Below are 22,801 nucleotides of genomic sequence, written 5' to 3'. Positions count from 1 at the left end.
GTGTCCAGCCAATTTAACCCTTTCTCCGCTGGAGGGTGGGGATGGTAACGAGATGTTCCCCCACCCTTTGCAATCGGACCTCAGGCTGAAGTCCGGCCCCTATTGTCTTAGGGACCGAATTGGGTATTTTCTTCAATTAGGTCATACCAGAACCGGGACAAGGTCCTCCAGCACCCAAGGCTCAGACACCAAAGTGCGCCCCTCCATCCCTGCCACCCCAGCTGTCACACACTGATTGCTATTAGTCTAAGAGGCGCCACAGGGCCCACAACCTCCCCAACACCTTAATATCTAGTTATCTGGCTTGCAGTCACTGCCATGTATCCCCTTTTCCTATTTCTTTCTGCTTCAAACACAATTAGGAATGACAGCTGAATGAATTCTGCGCCCCCTCCTACACTGCGCCCTGAGGCTGGAGCCTCTCCAGCCTATGCCTCGGCCCGGCCCTGGGTCATACAGTAACTCGGTGGATATCTGACATATGATATAAAAAAAAAAAACCAGCATTTTACATTCTGTCATTATGCTCTGAACTAATCCATATCAAATTCGCTTGGGGTGACACTTTCTCTGTGTAGGGAATCGATATCTCAGGCTGTGAGGCGGCTATTCAATCGATTAACAAATCAAAAGGTGTACTGCGCTTTTCGCACTACGCACTGTAAATTGTGAATGACTGGGCCTCAGCGGTCCTGCAATATCCATCAAATTATGGAATCATGTGGAATTTCCATATATACTCAAGTATAAGTCTAGAAATGTAGGTCTGACTCACTCAAAAGTATAGCGGTTGACTGACTTATACATGAGTCACGGGCAGCACTGAGCACACTCTGGCTAGATTCACAGTGGGACGTTGCGTTTTGATGCAACGTTAAAGTTGCAATGCAAACTTAGAACGCAACGCGCCCAAAAAGTGGCAACGCAGTGTTAAGGTGGCCATACACTGGTCGATGTGCCATTAGATCGACCAGCTGACAGATCCCTATCTGATCGAATCTGATCAGATAGGGATCGTATGGCTCCTTTACTGCAAACAGATTGTGAATCGATTTCAGCCTGAAACCGATCACAATCTGTTCAGCTGCTCCTGCCGCCTGTCCCCCCCCCCCCGTATACATTACCTGAGGCTGGCTCCCGGGCGTCTTCTCCGCACTGCACCGCACCGCTGTTCTTGCTCTATCCCGGCGCTTCCTGTGTTACTCCGTGACCAGGAAGTTCAAATAGAGCGCCCTCTATTTCAACTTCCTGGTCACCGGAGTGACACAGGAAGTATAAGCGTACACTGGGACATGCGGAAATGCGGTGCAGCGAGGAGAAGAGGACCCCGGAGCCAGCTTCAGGTAATGTATACATGCTCGGATCGGGCCCGAATCGTACGCCGCAAGCGACGCGCTCCTACCGCCGGGCGATCGAGGGTAATTTCCCGCACGGCGCGATCGACGGTCCGATCCGATTTCGGGAGGGAATCGGATCGGCGGGTGCGTTTAGCGCAAGCGATTGGCAGCAGATCCGATCCCAGGATCGGATCTGCTGTCGAAACGGCCGTGAATCGAGCCAGTGTATGGCCTGCTTTACCGTCGCATACAGCAGATACAGTAAAAAATACAGGCAATGAAAAGTATGCTTCCAAGTCATTACTGAGCATGTGCAAACAGTCCAACGCAGCTAATAACGTGTATAACGCACTGCATGCAGCACTTTTACTTAACGTGCAGCGTTACACACCAACGCAACGTGTGCACTGTGAACAGGGCATTGATTTTTCATTGCAGTGAGTTATTCTGCGTTAAATGCTGTTTTAACGTGTGACTTTAACGTCCCACTGTGAACTTAGCCTGAGTAATATGTGTACCATTAGTGACATTCCCATTTGCAGCAATTTACCCAGTGCTAAGTGACATGATCTTGATAATGGAAATTCCAAGAAAGCACAGGTGTGAAAGTCCCGGCCACAACAAATAACAAGGAAAGGGGCAGATATACTGGGCTGCAGGAAGGGGAGTGAATAATTGCAACACTTGGGGGCCTGGAGGAGGTATTGGCTGCACTTCAGGGACAAGAGGGGTTAATGGCTGCAATACTGTATGCAGTGCAGTCATTACCCCATCCTAGTCCCCAAGTGCGGGGCTGTTAATTCTTCCTGGATCCCAAGTGCAGCAATTAAGTTTGCTGGGCAGACTTATACTTGAGTCAATAAAAAAATCCAGCTTAAGAGGGTCAAACATTGGAGTCCATTTATACACCAGGTCGACTTGTATTCGAGTATATATACTATATATAAAAAGTTTAACTAAGGGTCACTCACTGCTTTTAGCATACAGGCCTGACTTTCTCTGACTTTTTTATAGCTCTATGACTGGACTGTTTCTCTGACTAAGCTGTTGTGACTGTACTAAGTGGGGACAAAGAGTGTGGAGTGGGTCTATTTTTTTGAGAGTTTATTGCTTCTCTCAGGAAGCACAAACAAAAACTCACATCCCCCAGTGCAGAGGTCGTGGGCTGAAAGCTGCAAGCGGAACACTGGCTTCTTTTGAGCAAAGTTAAAGGAGCACTCTTACTCAGGCTTGGTGTGCTTGATATTTTTGTATAATTTGCGGGGGGGGGGGGGGGGGCGCATTTCTCTTTATAAATAAATATTTCATACATACCTATATATGTTATTGCATTGTTGTGTATAAAAAAAAGGAGGGGGAGGGGGGGTAGCTGGGAAATGGGTGTCAGTAACAAATCCCCCTCCTCCTCCACCACATGGCACCCATTGCCAGAGCTACAAGAAAGGAATCTCTCTGCAACACTATTAATGTGTGTGCTAGGACCAAAAACTAGATACATGGGGGGCGGAAGAACAAGGCCCTTTAAAAACAGCACCACACATGTACAGTAATGAAAAGATATATGCAATTTATTAGTACAATAACATCACTATACACATAAAAACAATTAAAACATATATGCCACCTGTGTAATAAATCACAATGAAATAGCAGTGCTCAATGAATCCATATGTATATATTTGTCATAGATCAACCTCAGGGGTGCTCACATAAGAGCCACCCGCTGGGTATGAACCCGGGTTCAATTGTTAACCAGTATACTAGTAATAAAGTGCAATGCTGTCCTAATGACAGTAACTCCCAATACAGTGCTAAATGCTATCAATATGATGCAATAATTCAAAACGATGCAATATGATCAAACAATCTTCAGTGAATACACAATACCAGTGAAGCTGAAACACATTTAACAAAAGTGACTATGATACTGCATACTGGACAGGAACCACGGAGGACACATGTACAATATACTTATCCGGATAGGAGCGCAACATCAGGCTGGCGAGAGGAAGAAGGACCCCAGGCGGATGTCTCCACCGGTTCCGCGGCTATTATGCCGCTTTATCAAGAGCTATACTAGTATACTGGTTAACAATTGAACCCGGGTTCATACCCAGCGGGTGGCTCTTATGTGAGCACCCCTGAGGTTGATCTATGACAAATATATACATATGGATTCATTGAGCACTGCTATTTCATGGTGATTTATTACACAGGTGGCATATATGTTTTAATTGTTTTTATGTGTATAGTGATGTTATTGTACTAATAAATTGCATATATCTTTTCATTACTGTACATGTGTGGTGCTGTTTTTAAAGGGCCTTGTTCTTCCGCCACCCATTGCCAGAGCGGGATCATCCACTAGACAAGCTAGGCAGGTGCTTGGGGCCCGCCTGTCACCCCTTCTTGGACCTCTCTCCACTTTAGCTTACCAAAAGGACCACAAGGGTGGGCTCCAAATCTACAACCTTGTCTAGGGCCCCGTTACATCTTTATTCTCCCTGCCCATGCTCCAATAATAAGGAACTCAGGGCCAAGTTCCGCAAAAAGGAGGTGGGGCAATTTAATGGAGGGAGGGGCTTATGAATCTGTTTGGTCAATTTCAAATTTGTATTTACCATGAGGGTGTATGGTTTTTGTTTTTTTTACTGTAATCTACCACAAAGGGCCCTTATTGGCTCACTGGTCTAGACGAGGCCCCTTCCACTATGTCCTTTACTTTCCGGATTCACCTTCACAAATGGGGTACGTTTTACTCCTCAGGCAGAAATACTTACATCTTAACTGCTTATAGACCGATGCCTATGACAGCCCATCGCTGTAATTGGCTGGCGGGGGGAGGGATATAAAAATAATTTACAAAAATAGTAAAATTTATTTTTAAAAAAGACAAATAAATAAACAAACAACACAGCAGTGATCAGAGCCCACCAACAGAAAGCCCTGTTGGTGGGCTGAAAAGGTGGGGGGGGGGAATCACTTGTGTGCTAAGTTGTACGAGCCTACAGCAAGCCCTTAAAGCTGCAGTGGCCTAAATTGCAAAAAATACTAAAATAGCCTGGTCACTAGCATAGGCAAACACAGGGGGGGTTACAGCTGCCCATAATCCCCCCTCAGACCAGGGCTGGTGCAGTGTCTGGGGACAGGCACAAGTTGAGACACCAGAATATCTGCAGACATCCTGCAGCTCACAGCACCGCCCCCTTTCTTTCCCTGCTGCAGTTGACTTTGGATGGAGCAGCAGGGTGTGTACAGAGCATGGAGCAGCAGCGTGTATACAGAGCATGGAGCAGCAGCGTGTATACAGAGCATGGAGCAGCAGCGTGTGTACGGAGCATGGAGCAGCAGCGTGTGTACGGAGCATGGAGCAGCAGCGTGTGTACAGAGCATGGAGCAGCAGCGTGTGTACGGAGCATGGAGCAGCAGCGTGTGTACAGAGCATGGAGCAGCAGCGTGTGTACAGAGCATGGAGCACCAGAGTGTGTAAAGAGCATGGAGCAGCAGCGTGTGTACAGAGCATGGAGCAGCAGTGTGTGTACAGAGCATGGAGCAGTAGTGTGTGTACAGAGCATGGAGCAGCAGTGTGTGTACAGAGCATGGAGCAGCAGCGTGTGTACAGAGCATGGAGCAGCAGTGTGTACAGAGCATGGAGCAGCAGTGTGTACAGAGTATGGGGCAGCAGCATGTGTACAGAGCATGGAGCAGCAGTGTGTGTATAGAGTATGGAGCAGCAGTGTGTGTACAGAGCATGAAGCAGCAGCGTGTGCACAGAGCATGGAGCAGCAGTGTGTGTACAGAGCATGGAGCAGCAGTGTGTGTACACTGTACAGAGCATGGAGCAGCAGTGTGTGTACAGAGCATGGAGCAGCAGCGTGTATACAGAGCATGGAGCAGCAGCGTGTGTACGGAGCATGGAGCAGCAGCGTGTGTACAGAGCATGGAGCAGCAGCGTGTGTACGGAGCATGGAGCAGCAGCGTGTGTATAGAGTATGGAGCAGCAGTGTGTGTACAGAGCATGAAGCAGCAGCGTGTGCACAGAGCATGGAGCAGCAGTGTGTGTACAGAGCATGGAGCAGCAGTGTGTGTACACTGTACAGAGCATGGAGCAGCAGTGTGTGTACAGAGCATGGAGCAGCAGCGTGTGTACAGAGCATGGAGCAGCAGTGTGTGTACAGAGCATGGGGCAGCAGTGTGTGTACAGAGCATGGGGCAGCAGTGTGTGTACAGAGCATGGAGCACCAGTGTGTGTACAGAGCATGGAGCAGCAGCCTGTGTGCAGAGCATGGAGCAGCAGTGTGTGTACAGAGCATGGAGCAGCAGCGTGTGTACAGAGCATGGAGCACCAGTGTGTGTACAGAGCATGGAGCAGCAGTGTGTGTACAGAGCATGGGGCAGCAGTGTGTGTACAGAGCATGGAGCAGCAGCGTGTGTACAGAGCATGGAGCAGCAGTGTGTGTACAGAGCATGGAGCAGCAGTGTGTGTACAGAGCACGGAGCAGCAGTGTGTGTACAGAGCACGGAGCAGCAGTGTGTGTACAGAGCATGGAGCAGCAGTGTGTGTAGAGCATGGAGCAGCAGTGTGTGTACAGAGCATGGAGCAGCAGAGTGTGTACAGAGCATGGAGCAGCAGTGTGTGTACAGAGCATGGGGCAGCAGTGTGTGTACAGAGCATGGGGCAGCAGTGTGTGTACAGAGCATGGAGCACCAGTGTGTGTACAGAGCATGGAGCAGCAGCCTGTGTGCAGAGCATGGAGCAGCAGTGTGTGTACAGAGCATGGAGCAGCAGCGTGTGTACAGAGCATGGAGCACCAGTGTGTGTACAGAGCATGGAGCAGCAGTGTGTGTACAGAGCATGGGGCAGCAGTGTGTGTACAGAGCATGGAGCAGCAGCGTGTGTACAGAGCATGGAGCAGCAGTGTGTGTACAGAGCATGGAGCAGCAGTGTGTGTCTAGAGCATGGAGCAGCAGTGTGTGTACAGAGCACGGAGCAGCAGTGTGTGTACAGAGCATGGAGCAGCAGTGTGTGTAGAGCATGGAGCAGCAGTGTGTGTACAGAGCATGGAGCAGCAGAGTGTGTACAGAGCATGGAGCAGCAGTGTGTGTACAGAGCATGGAGCAGCAGCGTGTGTACAGAGCATGGAGCACCAGAGTGTGTAAAGAGCATGGAGCAGCAGTGTGTGTACAGAGCATGGAGCAGCAGTGTGTGTACAGAGCATGGAGCAGCAGTGTGTGTACAGAGCATGGGGCAGCAGTGTGTGTACAGAGCATGGGGCAGCAGTGTGTGTACAGAGCATGGAGCAGCAGCGTGTGTACAGAGCATGGGGCAGCAGTGTGTGTACAGAGCATGGAGCAGCAGTGTGTGTACAGAGCATGGAGCAGCAGCGGGTGTACAGAGCATGGAGCAGCAGGGTGTGTACAGAGCATGGGGCAGCAGCATGTGTACAGAGCATGGGGCAGCAGCATGTGTACAGAGCATGGAGCAGCAGCGTGTGTACAGAGCATGGAGCAGCAGCATGTGTACAGAGCATGGAGCAGCAGTGTGTGTAAAGAACATGGAGCAGCAGTGTATGTACAGAGCATGGAGCAGCAGCATGTGTACAGAGCATGGAGCAGCTCTGGGGAACTTAACAGAGTCAGGTATGAGCACAGCCCTGTGCCCTGCTGTGTGAATGCTTCACTTTCCCCTTCATTACCAATGTCAGCTGTCCTCATTATTATCTGCATACAAACTACTCCTAAACGATCCCATTGTCGATCGTGAGCAGATCGGACATTTAGGAAATAATTGTCAGATCCTGTCAGACGAGAAATTGCATTATGTGTACTCAGCATGATGTCCTACCCATATAATTATTATACTGTATTGTGTGTGTGGTTGAGGGAGACCTTTCAGGAATCCCCCCCCCTTGAAAATCCTGGGTTTGCCCCTGACTAGGGGGGTGTAAGCCTACGGTTCTCAAGTGGTTAAAAGCTTTTATCCCCAGAGTGTAAAAGAAGCTTCCGGCGTAAAGTCGATATGCCAGGCTGAGACGTGATTTTCTGCCCAGAGTGGAGGACACGATGGATGCTGGGATAGGATGCCAAGGTGCTGACAGAGCCCTTCCACTGGATAGTGCTGCTCTGGTACAACTCAAAGCAGGAAATAACAGTAACTGTATAGTCTTCATTAGGGTCCCCGCTTGTAACAGAAGCCTAGGAGACGTGCTGGGGACGCTCTCAGGTGACATGTAGCCCATGGTGAAAGCGAACACTGAGTGTAATAAGCTGTCGGTCGGTTTTCTGTATGCCTTTTCTACATACCATGTGTATGTGTGAAAACATGCCTGCAGTGTTTCTGTTTATACATATGGGGGAGGGGGAGGGGGGGGGGGGTTGGCAGAAGAGGGCCCCATCCAAAGTTTTGCAGTGGGGCCCAGTGATTTCTAGTCATGCCCCTGCCAGCGATGTACCCCTCAGTAGTGAAGTGGTTGCATTGATATATTTCTTATTTTCAAATGATAAATGAAAGAAAACTGATGATAACAGAATGCACCAGTGTGGTGTGAGTGATAAAACTACATCTTTTGATTCTGAATTCTTTAGGAAATGCATGATAAGGTGTGTGCAGGGCGGGGCCGAGGCAGAGGCGAGAGAGGCTCCAGCCTCAGGGCGCAGTGTAGGAGGGGGCGCGGGGCCGGGCCGAGGCAGAGGCGAGAGAGGCTCCAGCCTCAGGGCGCAGTGTAGGAGGTGGAGCAGGGCGGGGCTGAGGAATAGGCGAGAGAGGCTCCAGCCTCAGGGCGCAATGTAGGAGGTGGAGCAGGGCGGGGCAGAGGTGAGAGAGGCTCCAGCCTCAGGGCGCAGTGTAGGAGGGGTCGCGGGGCCGGCCCGAGGCAGAGGCGAGAGAGGCTCCAGCCTCAGGGCGCAGTGTAGGAGGTGGAGCAGGGCGGGGCTGAGGAATAGGCGAGAGAGGCTCCAGCCTCAGGGCGCAATGTAGGAGGTGGAGCAGGGCGGGGCAGAGGTGAGAGAGGCTCCAGCCTCAGGGCGCAGTGTAGGAGGGGTCGCGGGGCCGGCCCGAGGCAAGAGAGGCTCCAGCCTCAGGACGCAGTGTAGGAGGTGGAGCAGGGCGGGGCAGAGGTGAGAGAGGCTCCAGCCTCAGGGCGCAGTGTAGGAGGGGGAGCAGGGCCAGGCCAAGGCAGAGGCGAGAGAGGCTCCAGCCTCAAGGCGCAGTGTAGGAGGTGGAGCAGGGCGGGGCTGAGGAATAGGCGAGAGAGGCTCCAGCCTCAGGGTGCAGTATAGGAAGGGGAGCAGGGCGGGACCGAGGCAGAGGCAAGAGAGGCTCCAGCCTCAGGGTGCAGTATAGGAAGGGGAGCAGGGCGGGACCGAGGCAGAGGCAAGAGAGGCTCCAGCCTCAGGGTGCAGTGTAGGAGGAGGCGCACAACTCACTCACCTATCATTACCATATTGTGTTTAAAGCAGAGAGAAATAAGAAAAGGGGATACATGACAGTAACTGCAAGCCAGATGAGTAGAGATTAAGGTGTTGGGGGCCCTGGGGCACCTCTTAGTCTAATAGCAATCAGTGTGTGACGGTTGGGGTGGCAGGGATGGAGGGGCGCTCTTTGGTGTCTCAGCCTCGGGTGCTGGAGGACCTCGTCCCAGCTCTGGGTGTGTGGTCTGGGCGTGGTTACAGGTGTGACCGGGGGTGTCTTAAACAGTGGTGTACCTACCACAAGGCTGCAGGAGCTCACAGCACTGGGGGTAGTCATGGCTAGGGGTGCCGCTGTGGTGCTCAGCCACTGTTCTTCCACCTGGGAACTTTTTTTTCCGTAGTTCTGGCAACAATCAGGAAAATAGCAGCAGGTAGTGCAGCGGCCTGTACTACTTCCTGCACTAGATGTAGCACCCCTCCCCCTTCCTGTATGGTGGGTAATGTGTCTCCATGCTCTCTACACACAGCCTGCAGTGAGTGAATATGCAGAGCAGCAGGGTGAGTAGAGAGAGTGATTGCTGTGCTGCAGCTGGGACATTAGCGGGGAGAGGGGGCAGGATGTGTTTATTGCTCCAGAAGTTGCCTGTCATTACTAGCTACATGCACTGCCTGCTGTAATACCAGAGTGCCACGGACTATTGATTATTTATCCTGATCAGAGTAATTAATCAATAATGCAGGGCAGTCTGCTGTAGCAGAAGCCAGTGATACAGGTGCTGACAGCCGACTTCTGTAGTGAGTATAGAAGCAAGCTCCAGGCAATTTAGATTAACTTGATTGCAGGTAATCTTATATCTTTTTCCAGCTCCCCTCCCAGCCTGTTGTCTTTCCTATGACCCTTTCCTCTTTTCTGATTTCAGTGACTCCTTTTAACAGCATGTCCCTGCCAAAACAGCACTGGTGATGTCTGCAGTCCTGGTGAGAGGTCCTTCTTGCCATTTCTCCTCTCCCACCAGGCTCTCTGTCTTGTAACTCTACCTCTTTATCCCCTCCCCTCTTTCATATGTCCCCCTTTTTCTGACTCTCCTCGAAGGAGCTCACAATCTGATCGTACCATAGTCATAGTCTGATGTTCTACCATATTATTATGTATTTATATAGCACTGACATCTTTTGCAGCACTGTATGGAGTACAGAGTTTCATAACGGTTAGCTCTGTTCGCATCCTGACGATTCCTTTACCCCCAAAATCCCCTAAAATTTACAGCAACACGGTCGGCGTCCCAACCCGTTAACCCTTCCATCAAAAAAAAAATTCCCTAGGTACGCAACTGGTCTTAAAGAGAACCCGAGGTGGGATTTACTTATGCTAGTGGGGCACAGAGGCTGGTTGTGCACACTAACACCAGCCTCTGTTGCCCCATGGTGTGACTCCATGTCCCCCCTGCGCGCCGCTATACCCCCCGCAGTGCTGGCGACACGCAGCGTGTCGCCAGCACAATGTTTACCTCTCGCCTGTCTGTTAGCGCCGCTCCCCCGCCTCCTCCGTATCGGCGCTAGCCGCGGCGTCACTTCCCTCCAATCAGCGGGAGGGAAGGGACGCGGGCGGGTAGCGCCGATATGGAGGAGGCGGGGGAGCGGCGCTAACAGACAGGCAAGAGGTAAACATTGTGCTGGCGACACGCTGCGTGTCGCCAGCACTGCGGGGGTATAGCGGCGCGCAGGGGGGACATGGAGTCACACCATGGGGCAACAGAGGCTGGTGTTAGTGTGCACAACCAGCCTCTGTGCCCCACTAGCATAAGTAAATCCCACCTCGGGTTCTCTTTAAAGGACAACTGAAGTGAGAGGGATATGGAGGCTGCCATTTGTATTTCCTTTTAAACAATACCATTTGCCTGGCAGCCCTGCTGATCTATTTAGCTGCAGTAGTGTCTGAATTACACCAGAAACAAGCATGCAGCAATTCTTGTCAGATCTGACAATAATGAAAAACATGATTTGCATATGCTTGTTCAGACTAGAGGTGCGTACACACATGCGACTATAGTCGTTTGTAACGATCGTTCATTGATCTTTACCAACGACGATCGTTACAAAAAACGAACCACCGACTATTAAGGCAAACGACGAACGAGCCAAATCGCTACAAAAGAAAGTTCTGTCTCGGCGGATTTTAACCAACGACGATCGTTTGCAAAAGTAGTACATCGTTGGAAACGATTGTTCGTACTAGGCTTGACATGCGCATTTCACTATTTCTCCATGGAAATTCTCATTTTTATGCGCAGGCGCAATAGTTGCTTTCTGTGATGTAACGTTCGTTCTAACGATCAGATCGTTACACACATTTTAAAACTACCTTTACTTAGGTCGTTCTTTCATCAATTAAAAGTTCGTTCGTCGTTCTTAACAAACGATCGTTGTCGCATGTGTGTACGTAGCAAAAGGCTATGGCTAAAAGTATTAGAGGCAAAGGATCAGCAGGATAGCCAGGGAAATATGCCTTTGTTTGGTTATATGAAAGTTAACCACTTCACAACTGAGGGGTTTTACCCCTGAAACACCAGAGCAATTTTCACCTTTCAGCGCTCCTTCCATTCATTCATCTATAATTTTATCATTACTTATCACAATGAAATGAACTATATCTTGTTTTTATCACCACCAATTAGGCTTTCTTTATGTGCGACAATATGCCAAGAATTATTTTATTCTAAATGTTTTTTAATGGGAAAATAGGAAAAATGTGGAAAAAATTCATTATTTTTCAGTTTTTGGCCATTATTGTTTTTAAATAATGCATGCTACTGTAATTAAAAGCCATGAAATGTATTTGCCCATTTGTCCCAGTTATAAAACTGTTTAAGTTATGTCCCTATCACATTGTTTGGTGCCAATATTTTATTTGGAAATAGAGGTGCATTTTTTTCAGTTTTGTGTCCATCCCTAATTACAGGCCCATAGTTTATAAAGTAACAGTGTTATACCCTCTTGACATAAATATTTAAAAAGTTCAGTCCCTAAGGTAACTATTTACGTTTTTTTTTATTGTAATTTTTTTTTTTTTAACTACAAAAAAAAAAAAAAAAAAAATTGGGGAGTGTGGGAGGTAATGAGTTCATTTATAGTGTAAAACTAATGTATTTGTATATGAAAAATGCTTTAGGGTGTAGTTTTACTATTTGGCCACAAGATGCCAATACCAACTCCTCTCCACGCCCACTGTCTGTGGGAGTACCACAAGGGTCCGTCCTTGGACCCCTCCTCTTTTCCATTTACACCCATGGCCTGGGACAGATAATAAGCTCTTTTGGGTTTCAATATCACCTCTATGCTGATGACACCCAAATTTATTGTTCTGCCCCAGACCTCTCCACACTACTATCAAAAGTCCCCAAATGTCTATCCGCTGTATCTACATTTATGTCATCCCGCTTCCTTAAACTCAATATGAGCAAAACGGAGATTGTGATATTTCCACCTTCACTCTCTGTTCCACCTCCCATTGTCACAATCAATGTAGAGAACACCCCAATAGCATCAACCCCCAAAGCTCGTTGCCTAGGGGTAACTCTGGACTCTGAGCTCTCCTTTAAACCACATATTAACACTTTAACTACCTCCTGCTACTTCCATCTCAAAAACATTTCCAGAATCCGTCCCTTCCTTTCACAAGAAGCAACTAAAATGCTTGTGCATGCCCTAATCATCTCCCGTCTTGACTACTGCAACACCCTACTCTGTGGTCTACCAAAAAGCAGACTGGCACCTCTCCAATCCCTACTAAACTCTGCGGCCCATCTCATCCACCTCTCTTCTAGATCCTCTGAGGCAGCCCCTCTCTGCCAATCCCTCCACTGGTTACCAGTTGCCCAAAGGATCCAGTTTAAACTTCTCACACTTGCATACAAAGCTCTACACAAGCTGTCGCCTCCATACATTTTCTCTTTAATCTCCAGATACCTCCCCGCTCGGACCCTCCGTTCCTCACAGGAGACCCTTTTGTCCTCCAGCCTAGTCACCTCCTCTCACTCTCGCATCCAAGACTTCTCACGGGCGGTCCCTCTCCTTTGGAACTCTCTCCCTCAGCCGGTTCGTCATGCCACGAGTCTGGAAACCTTCAAACGTACTCTGAAAACACACCTGTTCAGACAAGCCTATAATTTGCTATAGGCAGCACTGAAGGCACACTGGCTCACCCACTAACCCCTGTGTTTCCTTCCCCTTTGTTTCCTCCCCACTACCCTCTAGATTGTAAGCTCGCAAGGGCAGGGACCTCCTCCTAGTGTTTCTCATACTGCTGTTATTTTAACATATGCACATGTACCAACTACATATCAACTATGTATGTATCTGTATTTATTCTATTCAATGTCATGACTGTACAGTGTCTTGTATTTCTTATGTATATTTGTTCCCCATTATTTGTTTGTACTATGTACAGCGCTACGGAAGATGTTGGCGCTATATAAATAAAAAATAATAATAATAATAATAAAGATGGCCACAGTAACTTTTTGCTCATGATACCTGTAAGCGTCGGAAGGATGCTTACAGGAAGAGCAATAAGGCTGGGAAACTTTTTTTTTTTTTCCACAATGATCGCGCTGCTTCTCATAGAAGCAGCCGATCATTGCGGGGGGCTTAGATCAACGAATTGGAACGGTTTTTCCCATTCATTGATCTCCAGGGGAACGGACGGCGGCGTGCACGAGCGTGGGAGTGCGTGCACGAGTGAGCGGGAGCGCGGACAGCGGCGGGAGGTGTTGATATCTCCGTCCCTGGTGTTGACAGGGTGGAAAAAGGGATGGAGATATCCGCACCTGTGGGTGTAAAGTGGTTAATCTTACCAGGCAAAAACAATTTTGGTGGCATGTGTGTCCCGCCCTACAAACATCCTGCTTCCCTTCCTGTTCTCTGTCATCCTCATCGGGACAGGAAGGCAATCTCTGGAACTGCAAAGCAGGCAGCTAAAAAAGTCAGGCAGGAGTTCCAACCCTTTCTAAGGCCTGGCACCCACTAGCAGCGCATTTCTGAGCGCTAGTGATCTGAAAAGCTCTTGCTAGTGTAATGCTATGGGTGTGATCCCACCTGAGTGATGTGATTTTGTAAAAATCCCCCATAGCATTGCATTAGCAAGAAGAGCTCTTCAAATCACTCGCGCTTAGAAAAGGCTGCTAGTGGGTTTGAGCCCTAACGCTAAGACATAGTTCTAGCTGAGGTTGTATTTGAAATCATTTCCTCTTTATTGTCGGTGTTTATATCAGCAGCATCATGTGTGCATTAGCTTGTGATTATGAGTCATTACTAAATATAATGCTGTAAATGGCAAGTTTCGGTAGAATAGGATAAAATGTTTGACTACCGCTTATTATCTGACCTATAGGTCTATTAGACGTCAGGCAGCCATTAGGACAGTCATACAGCATCATGGGATGGGCATAAAGAGGAAGTGTAGTGAAAATAACACAATGAATAAAATCGCTTATTGTTTAACCACTTAAGGACCATGGGCTTAAACTCCCCTAGTGTTCAGGCCATTTTTTACAAATTAGGCCATTGCAGCTTTAAGGCCTCGCTGCAGGGCTTTACTCAGCACACAAGTGATTCCCCCTCCCTTTTCTGCCCACCAACAGAACTCTCTGTTGGTGGGCTTTGATTGCACCCTCAATGTTTATTTATTTTTATATAAATATTTATGTCTTTATTTTTTAACCACTTCACCACTGAGGGGTTTTACCCCTTGAACACCAGAGCAATTTTCACCTTTCAGCGCTCCTTCCATTCATTCGTCTATAACTTTATTATTACTTATCGCAATTAAATGAACTATATCTTGGTTTTTTCGCCATCAATTAGACTTTCTTTAGGTGGGACATTATGCCAAGAATTATTTTATTCTAAATGTGTTTTAATGGGAAAATAGGAAAAAATGTGGGAAAAAATTATTATTTTTTAGTTTTCGGCCATTATAGTTTTTAAATAATGCATGCTACTGTAATTAAAACCCATGAAATGTATTTGCCCATTTGTCCCGGTTATAAAACCGTTTAAATTATGTCCCTATCACAATGTTTGGCGCCAATATTTTATTTGGAAATAAAGGTGCATTTTTTTCAGTTTTTCATCCATCCCTAATTACAAGCCCATAGTTTATAAAGTAACAGTGTTATACCCTCTTGCCATAAATATTTAAAAAGTTCAGTCCCTAAGGTAACTATTTATGGTTTTTTTTTAACTGTATTTTTTTTTTTAATTACAAAAAAAAATAATTGGGGAGTGTGGGAGGTAATGAGTTAATTTATTGTGTAAAACTAATGTATTTGTATATGTAAAATGCTTTAGGGTGTAGTTTCACTATTTGGCCACAAGATGGCCACAGTGAGTTTGTGTTCATGCGACCTGTAAGCGTCCGGAAGGACGCTTACAGGAAGCACTATGAGGCTGGGAAATTTACAATGATCACACTGTTTCTCATAGAAGCAGCAGATCATTGCGGGGGCTTAGATCAACGAACGGGAATAGATTCTCCCGTTCATTGATCTCCGGGCGAGCGGGCGGCGGCGGGCACGAGCGGTGGGATCGAGCGCACGAGCGGCGGGAGCACGGACAGCGGCAGTAGCACGGGAGGTATGGATTTCTCCGTCCCTTGGCTTTATAAGGGTGGAAAAAGGGACGGAGAAATCCGTACTGCGGGGGGTAAAATGGTTAAATAAATGTACTTTTTTTTTTTAAGCTTCCTCCCCCCGCCAGCCAATCAGTGTGATCGGCGGTCATAGACTTCAGCCTATGACAGCGGATCATTTTCTTGCCGCCCAGAGGGATAGTCGTGTCACGCGGCTGTAGATAGCAGCGCTGTACAGACTAAATAGACGGCGGTTTTGTCTAACAGTCTCCTATCGGCGATTGCCACTGGGAGACTGATGGCGGGGCGGAGCTTCCGTCATCCAAGCGGAGATGCGTGTGGATCGGCACGTGTTCTCTTGCAAAACACACCCCCAGGAATGCGAGCCGATCAGTGTTAGGCGGCCCTGAGGCTTCCGACGCGCTCACACTAATCGGCGTGAGGCGGTCGTTAAAGGGTTAAAGTAGGTTAACTGCTAGCCGACCGCTCCACGCCAATTGGAGTGAACGCGGCGCCGGGCCCTGGGGCCGGGTTTTGCAGATCGCGCATGCCGATGCTCGCGCCTCTCCGCCTTATTACGATTTACACTGTACAGTGCTGCAATCTGCGGCAGCGCTGTACTGGGGACAGCTGTGGGACTAGAGCTGCTCAAATCCGGATCTGGGAGACACCCGGATAGTTGCTATGCAGATATCTCCCAGTTACCTGTGCAGGGTGGGCGGGGTTAATCTTAGCTGTCTGACGTCTTCTTTGGTCCGTCCCTCGGCGCCTCCCATGATGCGGACCAAGTGTTTGTATTCACATGACGTGAAGCGCATCGTGGGAGGCGCCAAGGGACGGATGAAGAAGACGTCAGACAGGTAAGATTGCCCCCCCCCCAACCCCGCACAGGTAACTGGGAGATATCCGGATAGCAACTATCCGGGTATCTCCCGAATCCGGATTTGAGCAGCTCTACGTGGGACATGCCTGTCCCCCTGGGAGGCACAGAATCGATTGGATGTCATAAGCGGATGCCTAAGACAGCCATTCGCTGTGATTGGCTGACAGGGGGAGGGTGGGGAATTAAAATAAAGGGAACATTTATTAAAATATAAAAGAGAAATAAATAATAATTAAAAAAAAAAACATGCTGGCAAGGATCAGAGCCCATCAAGAAAAAGCTCTGTTGGTGTGGAGAAAAGGGGGGGGGGGGGGGGGGAGGGGGGAATCACTTGTGCGCTGAGTTTTGCGGCCCTGCAGTGAGGCCTTAAAGCTGTAGTGGCCTAAATTGTAAAAAATAGCCTGGTCACTAGGGGGTGTAAGCCTACGGACCTCAAGTGGTTAAAGTGTATTTGCCTCAGGAGGGGGAAGCCTCTGGATAAGCTTCGGGATTCCCCTATCTTCCTCTCAAAAGAAAAAAGTTTGACACATGTGCAGTAACACGAAAAAAGCCGAGTGATCAGGCCCATGCTAATGAGCATGTGCAAGCCGCCTGCGCCTGCACACTGGGATCCCGAGGCTTTCCCCTCCTCCTGAGGTGAGTATACAAAAATTCTCACACCCGAGGTGAAAATAAACTAATGAAATAAACAAATGTATCCATCCTCCCTCTAATAATGACTTTTTAAGATATTCCACAGTTACATTTTAAATTTAAATCTACATTTTAAGTTTTTACTGTTTGATTGTTTTTGCTCAATGACACAGCCATTGAAGTATGCCAGAGCTAAAATCTCTGAACTATTGACCCTTTTTATCTCTTTCCTGCTCTCAGAAGCCATTTGCTGCTAGAAACATTGTCTTACCAATACAGAACGTCTTCTCACCTTGCTAGCCTGAGCTGCAGAATGTGTTGTTTCATGGGGGCGGCCATCTGACTCAGCTAGTTCCCTCCTATGATGCAGCCTGTCTGCTGTAACTTATTTCAGGGCCACTTCCTAAAACTTAAAGGATACCTGAAGTGACAGGTGACATGATGAGATAGACATGTGTATGTACAGTGCCAAGCACACAATTAACTAGGCTGTGTTCCTTTTTTTATTTCTATGCCTGAAAGAGTTAAAAATCAGGTATGTAAGTGGCTGACTCAGTCCTGACTCAGACAGGAAGTGACTACTGTGTGACCCCCACTGATAAGAAATTCCAACTATAAAACACTTTATTTAGGTAAGCAAACATGGTAGAAATGGGTTGAAGTTAAAAAAAAAAAATCTTTTTTGCAGCTTGGCTTTAAAAGGGGTTGTAACATCCCAAAATAAAAAAACTGGTAGTGCCCCAAAATATATGTAACCCCCCTTTTTTCTCTAAAACAGGTCTCTATATGTCTCCTTTTTTTTCTTTTTGCCTGGTCTGGTTGCCTTTGCCTAACTGGAGGAACTGTGTAGTGCCAGCAGGATTGTGGGAAGTTTTTTTTCTCTACAGTTACAAGCTTATCTCAGCATGCAAATAAAAGAAAGCTTCCTATTTTGCATAAGATAAGGACACTATGACCAGAAGGTAATTGAATCCCTGCCTCCTTCCTCAGAGTTTGCACAGTGATGTAACCCTGTTGTCTAGATGATGTTTGCTGTGGGAGGGGACACATGCTGTGGCAGCAGAGAGGGGGAAAATAAGTGTGTGGGGGAAGGGGGGGCAGAAGTGATATCACTTTCAGTATCACACAGAGAAACAGTAAATTCGCCAGTGAACACTAAAAACAACAGGATAGGCAAGCTAAATAAGTAATCTTTTTTTATTGGATGATTTTTCTTTTCCAGTCAAAGCGGACCTGAACTCAGAACTGCCTCTCTGCTTTAAAAGATAAGCAGCAGCATAATAAACTTTAAAGAAAAACATTTCTGTGTTACAGCTGATACAAATCCTGCAATAAATCTGCAGTGTGTCTACTTCCTGCTTTCATGGAAGCAGACATAGGGTTAACAGCCTGTGTTTACAAATTAGCTTATCTGTGGTGGACGTCAGGTGACAAAGCTGAGAAATCAAATGACACTGGTCATTAGTCACAGATGAGCGGGAATTAGATGGGCTAAACTCTCTAAATACATACAGGGTGTATTACTCTCTGTTTTACTTCTGTCCTGTGCCAGAGTTCAGGTCCACTTTAATATGGAGTTTCACCCCACTTTAAGTCAATTCTCTCCAGCATGTGAGGGGTTACAATAAAGTTTCTGCAGTCGGCAGTCGGGTTGCCATGTGCAATCGGCAGGTTGCTAAGACGGTGGCGGCACTGTTATGTAAACATACCATTATCAAGCAGGAGGAGCGGGGTGGTTTTATAGCGGCGGCTGTATAAATAAAGATTTTTTAATACAAAAAGGGATTAAATGCGGAGACCTAACTGGGCCGCCTTGTCGGGTACCATGAAAAGGAAGCAGTAGATGAGTGGTAGATGGAATTCCCCTGCACTCAGCACAGACCACACAGAGTCAGAGTGACCGCATGTCAGGAGAGTGTAAACCACCTATCTCTCTGGCAGGCCGGTGATGAGATCTCTGCCTCCTGGAGTTCCCAGCTCTGCTCATCTGCTACAGTCATGGTGAAAGGCACCTCTGCCCCCTGCTGTATTTGTAAGTGATGTAAGTGCAGGAGTGCCCAAATTGGGGACGCCCTGAGGTGGGCGGGACAAGAAATATGAATGATAGTAGTGGTATCTCTCTTCAGCTGTAACTTGCAGAATAAGACAAAAAGAAAGAGACACCAAGAGCCCAGTATGGTGTAGTACACGCATGGGCAAACTCGGCCCTCCAGCTGTTACGGAACTACAAGTCCTACAATGCATTGAAGGAGTCTGACAGCCACAGTCATGACTCATAAAGGTAAATGCATTGTGGGACTTGTAGTTCCGTAACAGCTGGAGGGCCGAGTTTGCCCATACCTGGTGTAGTATGTACTACTAGAAGGGGAGGGTATAGCAGAGTAAATACAATATACTCACAAGTCAGGGTTACCGCATAGGCAACCACTGTAAATGTAGGTGGGGAGATTAGACCTGTCCCCGCTCAGGATCACTGCCAGGTACACACTATGAGATTTTCTGGCGGATTTACTGTCAGATCAACCATTTCCAACATCTCTGATCTGATTTCCGATCGATAACCAATTGTTTTCCGCTCGATTTCCGGTGTTTTCCACTCACTTCTATGGGAAATTGATCTGAAATCGGATCGGAGTTGTTGGAAATAATTAATCTGCCAGTAAATCTGCCAGAAAATGTCACAGTGTGTACCCAGTATATAGACAGGGCCGGATTTAAGCCAAGGCCGCATAGGCCATGGCCTTGGGCACCACAGGATCAAGGGGCAGCAGGCTATACTAGGGAAGGGGGGGGGGGGGGTCATCTGGCTACCTACACTGGAGGGAGGGGTGGTCATCAGGCTATCTTTACGGAAGGGGGAGGGTCATCTGGCTTCTTATACTAGAGTGAAGGGGGGAGGGGTCATCAGGTTATCTAAACTGGAGGAGGGGGAAGGGTTATCTGGCTACCTATACTGGAGGTGGTGGGGGGAAGGGTCATCTGGTTGTCTATAAGAGCGGGAAGTGTCAAGGGGCTACTTATATTGGAGGGAGTGGGAAGGGTCATGTAGATACCTTAATTGGAGGAGGGGAGGGGACATCTGGTTACCTATACTGGAGGTGGTGGGGGGGAAGGGTCATCTGGCTACCTATACTGGAGGTGGTGGGGGGAAGGGTCATCTGGTTGTCTATAAGAGGGAGTGGGAAGGGTCATGTAGATACCTTAATTGGAGGAGGGGAGGGGACATCTGGTTACCTATACTGAAGGGGGGCAGCTGCTGACATTGGTCTTGGGCGGTAAAGAGTGCAAATCCGGCCCTGCATATAGAAGTTGCTCTCTGTAGATCAGAAAAAAGGGGGGTGGCCCCCCTCCACCTGTAGGTGTACAGAGGCACCAGAAGAATAAAAGTCAATAAAAAGTTTAAAGTAACGGAGGCCGTGGTGGACTAACCCCCTCCAAGCAGACACGAGATAATGCTGTAGTTTTATTAAAGCAATTTATTTATATACTCCAAAAAGATCATACAACGCGTTTCGCAGGAATGATCCCGCTTCTTCAGGCAATGGGGCGGAGCATATACAGATAGGTCTGAGCTTGAGCCAAGTGCCTCTGTAAGGCTGAATTCACACTCACATCCAATGATGTGGATCCACTGTGAGAAACGCTCCAATAGCGGGCATAGGGCCTGATTCACAAAGCGGTGCTAACAGTTAGCACCCTGGTGAAAAGCCCTTTATCACGCCTAAACTCTGTTTAGGCATGATAAGTTTAGGTGTGATAAGTTTAGGTGTGATAAGTTTAGGTGTGATAAGTTTAGGCATGATAAGTTTAGGTGTGATAAGTTTTTAGGTGTGATAAGTTTAAGCACCAACTGGGCTAGCACCGCAGTGCACAGCTGATCAAAAGTTTTGCGCTAGCAAAGTCTGGTGCACTTTGCATAGAGTTTAATGGCGCTGCTTTGCGTGCAGGACTTTGCGCGCAATCTAAACTTATCTAAACTTATCATGCCTAAACTTATCATGCTTAAACTTATCATGCCTAAACTTATCATGCCTAAACGTATCATGCCTAAACTGAGTTTAGGCATGATAAAAATGGTTATCACGCCTAAAGTCTTTAACTGGGTTATCACCGCCTTGTGAATCGAGCCCATAGTCTAGTGCAAACCTAGCCTAGCTAAGCCAGCACTTCTGGATGCATCCCCAAATTACGAAGGCATAAAGGAACGACTTTGTACTGTGGTGACAAAAATCTATCCTGTGTATAAAGTTTTAGAAACGCCATAAAATCTTACCCACTCCCTAGTTGATCAGAGTTTGCCATTGTAAAATCTTTCTTCTCTCTGATTTACATTCTTAAATGTATCACAGGTGCCAATATTTTTACTGCTGGCAGGTGAATCACTGCTGAATGTTTGTTGGTTGTGTGTTCCAAAGCCAGCAGTAACAGCACCTGGTCTCCCAGAATGCTCAGGGGAAGGAGGTTGTGTGACATCATAGCCAGCGGCATAGCAATAGGGGAAGCAGAGGTTGCGACTGCACCGGGGCCCTTGGGCCAGAGTGACCATCCCCCTCAATGGCAGTATTAGCTCTGTATTGGTCCTGTGCTGGTTATGATCACTTCTATAAATGCTTTGAATATTGGTAATTATTAACAAACTGCCCCCCCCCCCCCCCCCCATCCCCTGTCTGCCGCTGTAATACTGTGACAGGCCTAGGCAGGTTTCCTTGCACCATATCGATCGTTATGTACTGCGCCACGGAATATGTTGGCGCTTTATACATCAATGAAAATAATAATGTAAAGAAGGCGGGGGGGGGGGGCAAGTAAAACCTTCACTGGGGCCCAAAACTCCTTAGCTACGCCACTGATCATGGCCTAGGCTAAGCCTCACTGGGAGGGGCGGAGTTACATACCAATACACAGTAATATATAGATAAAGACTACTCTCCACGGGCAACCAGGAGCAGTAGAGAGCCTTGCCCAAAGATTCCTTAGCACTGATTAATACTGGCATCTGTCCCGCGTTTACTGCCGGCATTCGGGACTCGGCGTTAAACACTCCCATTCAAGTGAATGGGAGCATTTGTGCCGGGCTCTTACCGGCGTTTGCGTAAATTCTGCGTTCCGATCCCGACTTTCCGTGGCATCCTGGGGCGGTAAACCGCCGGGGCTAATGTCCCCCTATGGGGAAGAAAAAGGCAGACCGCAACTGAAAGCTACGGAAAGACGCTGAAAGCCCAAACGCGCCTCCACCGAACACTACGATGCCGAATGCCGGGTTAACGCCCGTGTGAACCAGCCCTGTTTTACATACTGGTTTGAGCCTGTACAGTAATTGGAACACCGGTCAAAACCTTGAACCCTGCATCAAAAGCAGCATCCATAACCTGTACACTATCCGGCTGATATAGGAAGTGTTTCTGACCCTGAGACCAGGATACCTAACATAACATTGAGTAACTTATAACATTCTGCTGTATATTTCTGCACTGCCGCTTTAAGAGATGCTTTCTGGGTGTTGCTTATTGCACACGGGAAAGTGAAACTTTGGATTTTTTTCTGTTTAAAGAGACAAATACTGTATATTGCAACTGGGACTCAAATTCCAATTTTAGATAGATCTGGTCATCAGTTAAAAATAATTTATTCTTTTTAATACCCTTTTAGGGCCCTTTTATACTTAATCAATTGCTCTCAGTTATAATTGAAAGAAAACTGATTTTCAAAGTAAGTCCCATGTTTTCATATGGCACTGTTTACATTTGACGCGTTTTAACTGAAATCTTCTTCCCAATACACTGCTATGGAAAAAACGCGTACTAACGCATACTAACTGAGTATCAGTAAAGCATTGCTTCTTGTTAAAGGACAACTGAATTGAGAGGAACATGGAAGCTGCCATATTTATTCCCTTTTAAGCAATCCCAG

The sequence above is a fragment of the Hyperolius riggenbachi genome, chromosome 6 (assembly GCF_040937935.1).
Source record: "Hyperolius riggenbachi isolate aHypRig1 chromosome 6, aHypRig1.pri, whole genome shotgun sequence".
NCBI lineage: Eukaryota > Metazoa > Chordata > Amphibia > Anura > Hyperoliidae > Hyperolius > Hyperolius riggenbachi.
Note: the sequence above shows the minus strand (reverse complement) of the source record.